Below are 8,768 nucleotides of genomic sequence, written 5' to 3' on the forward strand. Positions count from 1 at the left end.
TACCCAGAGTGGGGGGCTATATATGTTCTGCGGTAATATAATACACGGACCGGAGCGCCCCCACTCTGAGGTCCCTGTAACTTCCGTTCACTCATTGGGGTCACCGCACATCCAACATCACCTCTACACCAGGAAGGAGGGGATCCCCTAATTCTCAGCAGGTGACCCCTCACTGACTGACATATAATAACCCCGTTTATGTAGGGGCTGCCCCCTCCCCCGTCACATCTTATTAATGGCGGTCACAGATAACGGGGTGCGATGAGCGCCGGTCACTATCCGTTCGCTTGGTCGGATCGCTGGGGGCGTCGGGTTCTGAGCGACAACCAGATATTTATCACAGGGACAAGTTACGTTTCCATCAGAACAGAATCATTAATGAGAGAAGCGGCGGCGGCGATTACAGTGCGAAACGCGACAAAGATCGCTAGATAATATCCAACAAACCCCGACAGCCAAACAGCGAGAGGAAAGACAACGCCAATAATCCGGAATCCACGGAATCACCGCGAACGTAGAAAATATTCCCAATCCCTGAACCATCCACCGATGGAGAACAAAGACGATCATCAGCGCAAGAGGTTCTGCAGGGCCGGAGATCAGCCGGGAAAGGGTTAAATCTTCTTAATGCAAAATATGAAGCCTCCTCCTGGGCAGTCACTGGCGGACACTCTCTTCCTCCTGGGGGGCAGTCTATTCCTCTATGACAGTCTCTTCCTCGGGGGGCAGTCTCTTCCTCCTGGGCAGTCACTGGGGGGCAGTCTCTTCCTCCTGGGCAGTCACTGGGGGGCAGTCTCTTCCTCCCGGGCAGTCACTGGGGGGCAGTCTCTTCCTCCTGGGCAGTCACTGGGTGGCAGCCTCTTCCTCCTGGGCAGTCACTGGGGGCAGTCTCTTCCTCCGGGGCAGTCACTGGGGGCAGTCTCTTCCTCCTGGGCAGTCACTGGGGGCAGTCTCTTCCCCCGGGGCAGTCTCTTCCTCCGGGGCAGTCACTGGGGGCAGTCTCTTCCCCCGGGGCAGTCTCTTCCTCCGGGGCAGTCACTGGGGGCAGTCTCTTCCTCCTGACAAGGTAAAGAACAAGGAATTCTGGGAAGTGTATGGCGACATCAGTGAGGCAGGAAGTAGCTAGCTTCTCCTCCTACTTGGGTTTCAATGGACATCAGTTGTAGCCGCAGCCTGGGACATAACTGCCGGAGAAGACACGAGGTTTATGGTGTACAGATGGAGCAGGTTTATTGTCCTCCCAGGTTCTCGTGTCCCGGACTCTTCACGTCCACATCTCTATTCATCAACCATCCAGTAATCTAGAACAACCATTACTCCGGCCGCCCATGGTCGTGATCTCCGGCGATCACACATGATCACATCCTGCCCTACAGCTCATCAGAAACCAGAGATCGGATATTTGTGATTCATTTACATGAACATTTATTTTTATAGATTCAGAATTTGGCAGAAATCCGGAGAAAACAATTAGTGATTCAGTCAGATGCTAAAACCTGGAACCGCTTCATCGTTTCTAAAGAGAAAAAGAACAAACAGATCCGGAGAAGAGCGGCCAGAAAAGAGTAACGTCACGCTGTGCGGGGTGAGGGGCAGATGATCTGCACTACTGTAAGCTGTTATCAGCCATTTCTGGCTGGGGAGGGGACGCCCTGCTGCTCCGGACTGTGTCACCCCGGCGGTCGCTGACGCTCTCTATAGACATACATTACAGCGCCGCCTCGTGACCGGAATAATCCAACATCATCATCATCTCATCACTGCAGGAAGACAAAGGGTTAACTGGTAGGGGACAAATCATAATTACTGTTCCTAGAAGCTCGCAATTTAATCTCATCTCACAAACAACATAACCCACATCATCCCTTCGCCCAGGAGCTCACAATCTAATCTCTATCCCTCCCATCATCCCTCACCCCAAGAGCTCACAATCTAATCTCTCTATCCCTCCCATCATCCCTCACCCCAAGAGCTCACAATCTAATCTCTCTATCCCTCCCATCATCCCTCACCCCAAGAGCTCACAATCTAATCTCTCTATCCCTCCCATCATCCCTCACCCCAGGAGCTCACAACCCAATCTCCCTCTCGTCTTCTGTTAGGTTTGTAAAATTCTCCTCAGCCGTTCTGCTTCCGGTTTCTGGTAAAGCTGTATAGGAGAGCTGCACACAGACCGTATACGAGAGCGGCACACAGACCGTATATCAGAGCTGCGCACAGACCGTATATCAGAGCTGCGCACAGACCGTATATCAGAGCCGCGCACAGACCGTATATCAGAGCCGCGCACAGACCGTATATCAGAGCCGCGCACAGACCGTATACGAGAGCCGCGCACAGACCGTATACGAGAGCCGCGCACAGACCGTATACGAGAGCCGCACACAGACCGTATACGAGAGCGGCACACAGACCGTATATCAGAGCTGCGCACAGACCGTATATCAGAGCTGCGCACAGACCGTATATCAGAGCTGCGCACAGACCGTATATCAGAGCTGCGCACAGACCGTATATCAGAGCTGCGCACAGACCGTATACCAGAGCTGCGCACAGACCGTATACCAGAGCTGCGCACAGACCGTATACGAGACCTGCGCACAGGCCGTATACGAGAGCCGCGCACAGGCCGTATACGAGAGCCGCACACAGACCGTATACGAGAGCCGCACACAGACCGTATACGAGAGCCGCACACAGACCGTATACGAGAGCCGCACACAGACCGTATACGAGAGCCGCACACAGTCCGTATACGAGAGCCGCACACAGACCGTATACGAGAGCTGCACACAGACCGTATATCAGAGCCGCACACAGACCGTATATGAGAGCTGCACACAGACCGTATATGAGAGCTGCACACAGACCGTATATGAGAGCTGCACACAGACCGTATATGAGAGCTGCACACAGACCGTATATGAGAGCCGCACACAGACCGTATATGAGAGCCGCACACAGACCGTATATGAGAGCCGCACACAGACCGTATATCAGAGCCGCACACAGACCGTATATGAGAGCCGCACACAGACCGTATATGAGAGCCGCACACAGACCGTATATGAGAGCTGCACACAGACCGTATATGAGAGCTGCACACAGACCGTATATGAGTGCTGCACACAGACCGTATATGAGAGCTGCACACAGACCGTATATGAGAGCCGCACACAGACCGTATATGAGAGCTGCACACAGACCGTATACGAGAGCGGCACACAGACCGTATATCAGAGCTGCGCACAGACCGTATATCAGAGCTGCGCACAGACCGTATATCAGAGCTGCGCACAGACCGTATATCAGAGCTGCGCACAGACCGTATATCAGAGCTGCGCACAGACCGTATATCAGAGCTGCGCACAGACCGTATACCAGAGCTGCGCACAGACCGTATACGAGAGCTGCGCACAGACCGTATACGAGAGCTGCGCACAGACCGTATACGAGACCTGCGCACAGGCCGTATACGAGAGCCGCACACAGGCCGTATACGAGAGCCGCACACAGACCGTATACGAGAGCCGCACACAGACCGTATACGAGAGCCGCACACAGACCGTATACGAGAGCCGCACACAGACCGTATACGAGAGCCGCACACAGTCCGTATACGAGAGCCGCACACAGACCGTATACGACAGCCGCACACAGACCGTATACGAGAGCCGCACACAGACCGTATACGAGAGCCGCACACAGACCGTATACGAGAGTAGCATATATACTGTATATGAGAGCTGCACACAGACCGTATATCAGAGCCGCACACAGACCGTATATGAGAGCTGCACACAGACCGTATATGAGAGCTGCACACAGACCGTATATGAGAGCTGCACACAGACCGTATATGAGAGCTGCACACAGACCGTATATCAGAGCCGCACACAGACCGTATATGAGAGCCGCACACAGACCGTATATGAGAGCTGCACACAGACCGTATATGAGAGCTGCACACAGACCGTATATGAGAGCTGCACACAGACCGTATATGAGAGCTGCACACAGACCGTATATGAGAGCTGCACACAGACCGTATATGAGAGCCGCACACAGACCGTATATCAGAGCCGCACACAGACCGTATATGAGAGCCGCACACAGACCGTATATGAGAGCCGCACACAGACCGTATATGAGAGCTGCACACAGACCGTATATGAGAGCTGCACACAGACCGTATATGAGAGCTGCACACAGACCGTATATGAGAGCTGCACACAGACCGTATATGAGAGCTGCACACAGACCGTATATGAGAGCTGCACACAGACCGTATATGAGAGCCGCACACAGACCGTATATGAGAGCTGCACACAGACCGTATATGAGAGCTGCACACAGACCGTATATGAGAGCTGCACACAGACCGTATACGAGAGCGGCACACAGACCGTATATCAGAGCTGCGCACAGACCGTATATCAGAGCTGCGCACAGACCGTATATCAGAGCTGCGCACAGACCGTATATCAGAGCTGCGCACAGACCGTATATCAGAGCTGCGCACAGACCGTATATCAGAGCTGCGCACAGACCGTATATCAGAGCTGCGCACAGACCGTATACGAGAGCTGCGCACAGACCGTATACGAGAGCTGCGCACAGACCGTATACGAGACCTGCGCACAGGCCGTATACGAGAGCCGCACACAGGCCGTATACGAGAGCCGCACACAGACCGTATACGAGAGCCGCACACAGACCGTATACGAGAGCCGCACACAGACCGTATACGAGAGCCGCACACAGACCGTATACGAGAGCCGCACACAGTCCGTATACGAGAGCCGCACACAGACCGTATACGACAGCCGCACACAGACCGTATACGAGAGCCGCACACAGACCGTATACGAGAGCCGCACACAGACCGTATACGAGAGTAGCATATATACTGTATATGAGAGCTGCACACAGACCGTATATCAGAGCCGCACACAGACCGTATATGAGAGCTGCACACAGACCGTATATGAGAGCTGCACACAGACCGTATATGAGAGCTGCACACAGACCGTATATGAGAGCTGCACACAGACCGTATATGAGAGCTGCACACAGACCGTATATCAGAGCCGCACACAGACCGTATATGAGAGCCGCACACAGACCGTATATGAGAGCTGCACACAGACCGTATATGAGAGCTGCACACAGACCGTATATGAGAGCTGCACACAGACCGTATATGAGAGCTGCACACAGACCGTATATGAGAGCTGCACACAGACCGTATATGAGAGCCGCACACAGACCGTATATGAGAGCCGCACACAGACCGTATATGAGAGCTGCACACAGACCGTATATGAGAGCCGCACACAGACCGTATATGGGAGCCGCACACAGACCGTATATGGGAGCTGCATACAGACCGTATATGAGAGCCACACACAGACCGTATATGGGAGCTGCATACAGACCGTATATGAGAGCCGCACACAGACCGTATATGAGAGCCGCACACAGACCGTATATGGGAGCTGCATATAGACTCTTAAAGGGTTCGTTCACATCTGCGTCGGATTTTTCGCGGAATACAATGGCGTTATCTGCAACGGAAGCATTACCATTAAAATCAACGGTAATGCAAACAAAAGCTATGGTTTCTGTTTGGCTTTCCATTGATGGCTCCTCCAACGGAACCCGACGCAGGTGTGAACGAGGCCGAAGGCTGTGCAAACCTTTGAAAGTCCATTTTTTTCTTTTTTTTTTTGTAGAAAGGTCAATAAGTGCGGTCGGTGCGACTGTAGAATTGTTTTTTTATTAAAAATGATTTTTTTCTTTGAGATGCAGCTGCTTAGTATCCTGTATACAGAGCAGCTGTATCTTGTGAGGAGACCTGGATCGCTCAGGTGCGCGGGACAGACGGGTTCCATGTCAGCGGCTCCTGCGTGTCTTGATGCTGAATCCGTCAGTCCCGCGGACCTGACGGATTCAGGTCTTAGCGCACGATACAGCCGCTCTGTATACAGGACAACAAGCAGCTGCATCTCAAGAAGTAACAATCATTTTTAATAAAAACTAATTATAAAGTTGCACAAAACTGACGGATTGACCTTTCTATAAAAATAAATAAATAAATCGCTTTCGAAGCCTTTAAAGGGGTTGTGCGGGCGCGGACAATATATGACCTATCCACAGGGTATGTCATCAGTATATGCTGGGTGGGGGCCCGACGCCTGGACCCTGCACCGATCAGCTGCTCTGGCTGCCTCCGGGGGCAGAATAGCGGCCAAGCTGCGGTGTTTAGGTGAAGAGGAGCAGATTTGCAGCACGGCCGCTATGCAGGGTACGGAGCCAGCCGCTTCCCGCTCCGAACTCTGCGTACAGAACATCCGGGGCCCGGAGGCAGCCAGAACAGCAGTGCTGGGCCCGGACAACCCCTGTAAGTCCTATATGGCCTGGCCGCAGCCGCCCTCTGGTCTGGGTTCTGCAGACCAGCGAGTGTGCACAGGGACCTCATTAACCCCTTCCCCCCGCAGCCATTTTTAGGATTGTCACTTTTGTTTTTTCCTCCCCACCTTCCAAAACCCAGAACTTTTTTCTTTTTCCCTCGTTACAGCCGTCCGAGGGTTTGCTTTTTTTGGGACGAGTTGAAAATTTTCATGGCACCATTTATTGTACTGGGAAACTGGAAAAAATGGAATGTGAAGAAAAACAGCAATTCCTGCATTTTTTGGGGGGGATTTGTTTTTATGGCGTTCACCGTGCGGTAAAAATGACGTTAACTTTATTCTGTGCGTCTCTACCATTCCAGCGATAACAAAATGATATTTGTTTTCATTTACCACATTGACTGAATGGAACGATGTTGGGACCATTATTTTAAAATTTGGGGCCCCTCTTGTAATTTTGCCCAGGGCCACACTTTGCCTATGACTGTAGGTGGGGGGACAGCACGGTCCGCCCCCCAGGACCACATTATAAAGTGATTACACGCCAGTTAGTGATTTCCTTGTGTAACGAGCGCTCATTAAGATGGATTCCAAATCACACGATCAATAATGGATGTCAGAGACAGACGCTCAGCCCGGATAATGAGACGCCAGCCGAGGCAGCGAAACGCGTCATCAATCATCAGAAATTATATCTATTACCCACAAAGCGCCAACATATTCCACAGCGTTGTACACAGGTCGTCCTCACTGTCCCCAACAGAGGTGTCCGGAGGAGGGGGACAGAGGCGTCCGGAGGAAGGGGAGGGGGACAGAGGCGTCCGGAGGAAGAGGGGGACAGAGGCGTCCGGAGGAAGAGGGGGACAGAGGGGGACAGAGGCGTCCAGAGGAAGAGGGGGACAGAGGCGTCCGGAGGAAGAGGGGGACAGAGGCGTCCGGAGGAAGAGGGGGACAGAGGCGTCCGGAGGAAGAGGGGGACAGAGGCGTCCGAGGAAGAGGGGGACAGAGGTGTCCAGAGGAGGGGGAGGAGACAGAGGCGTCCAGAGGAGGGGGAGGGGACAGAGGCGTCCAGAGGAGGGGGAGGGGGACAGAGGCGTCCGGAGGAAGAGGGGGACAGAGGCGTCCGGAGGAAGAGGGGGACAGAGGCGTCCGGAGGAAGAGGGGGACAGAGGCGTCCGGAGGAAGAGGGGGACAGAGGCGTCCGGAGGAGGAGGGGGGGACAGGTGACTGGCAGCATCTTATTGCTGTGTAAGAAATCTTTCGTAGGATGTGTGAGCAGGACCAGCTCAGGAGACGAGTTTCCAGTCACTGACAGCAAGCAAATTTATTCGAACGTTTCAGATCTTTTCATTATATAATGACTGGACACCGGCCCTTTAACATGTTCTTTGCTTTGTGTTGGGACTTTTTCTGAATAGAATCTGTAGAAGTGACCGAGATAAATAATAAAACCAGAGACACGTGCCCCAAACCTGCGCTGCCCGAGGGTGGAAAGTGACAGGAGCTGCCCCAGCCCCCGGCCAGCAGAGCCCCCTCCAGGCAGAACTGTCAGGGGGACGTAAGTGCCTGTGGTGTGACAGGAATAAATATCTTCTGAGCCCGAGACACAAACTGAAGATTCACAGGAGAGAAAAAGACCCTGAAAACCACGAGGAGGGCGACTGGTCATCATGTGTGATACCGACTACTGAACCGTGTATCTAATCCTATCATGTGTGATACCGACTACTGAACCGTGTATCTAATCCTATCATGTGTGATACCGACTACTGAACCGTGTATCTAATCCTATCATGTGTGATACCGACTACTGAACCGTGTATCTAATCCTATCATGTGTGATACCGACTACTGAACCGTGTAGTAGGAAACAAGGGGAGGAATCCTCCAGCTCACCTGACACAAAAAATTGGGTGTCGCTGTCAGCGCCTGGATCTTTTTCGTGTCGGCACACGATGCAGGAACAGAGGTAACAAGGAAGTTAAATCCAGCGCTTCGGTAGAGGTAAAATAGAAAAACTTTCCAAGTTTAATTAAATTTTCATTAAAAGTCCATTGGAGTATGGTCCTGGTGTGTAGATAATGGGAAAATATGATCCTGTAAAGCCTACGCGTTTCGGACGATAGCGACGTCCTTAGACTTGGCTGTAGTGTGTTTTGAAACCGGCGCTCTGGCAAATTTATACTATGTCCGGGGTAACAGCTGAGTCCTGATTGCGTTCCACGACTCTGCGTGTCACATGGAACGCAATCCGGAAGTGGGATGGTGTTGGCGTTAGATGCGCCCGCTTTCGTGGGCTGCACAAACCGGAAATTAAAAACTAGAATACTGGAACACCTCAGTTATGTCAGGAAT

This window comes from Rhinoderma darwinii, chromosome 9 (genome assembly GCF_050947455.1).
Source record: "Rhinoderma darwinii isolate aRhiDar2 chromosome 9, aRhiDar2.hap1, whole genome shotgun sequence".
Taxonomy (NCBI): Eukaryota; Metazoa; Chordata; class Amphibia; order Anura; family Rhinodermatidae; genus Rhinoderma; species Rhinoderma darwinii.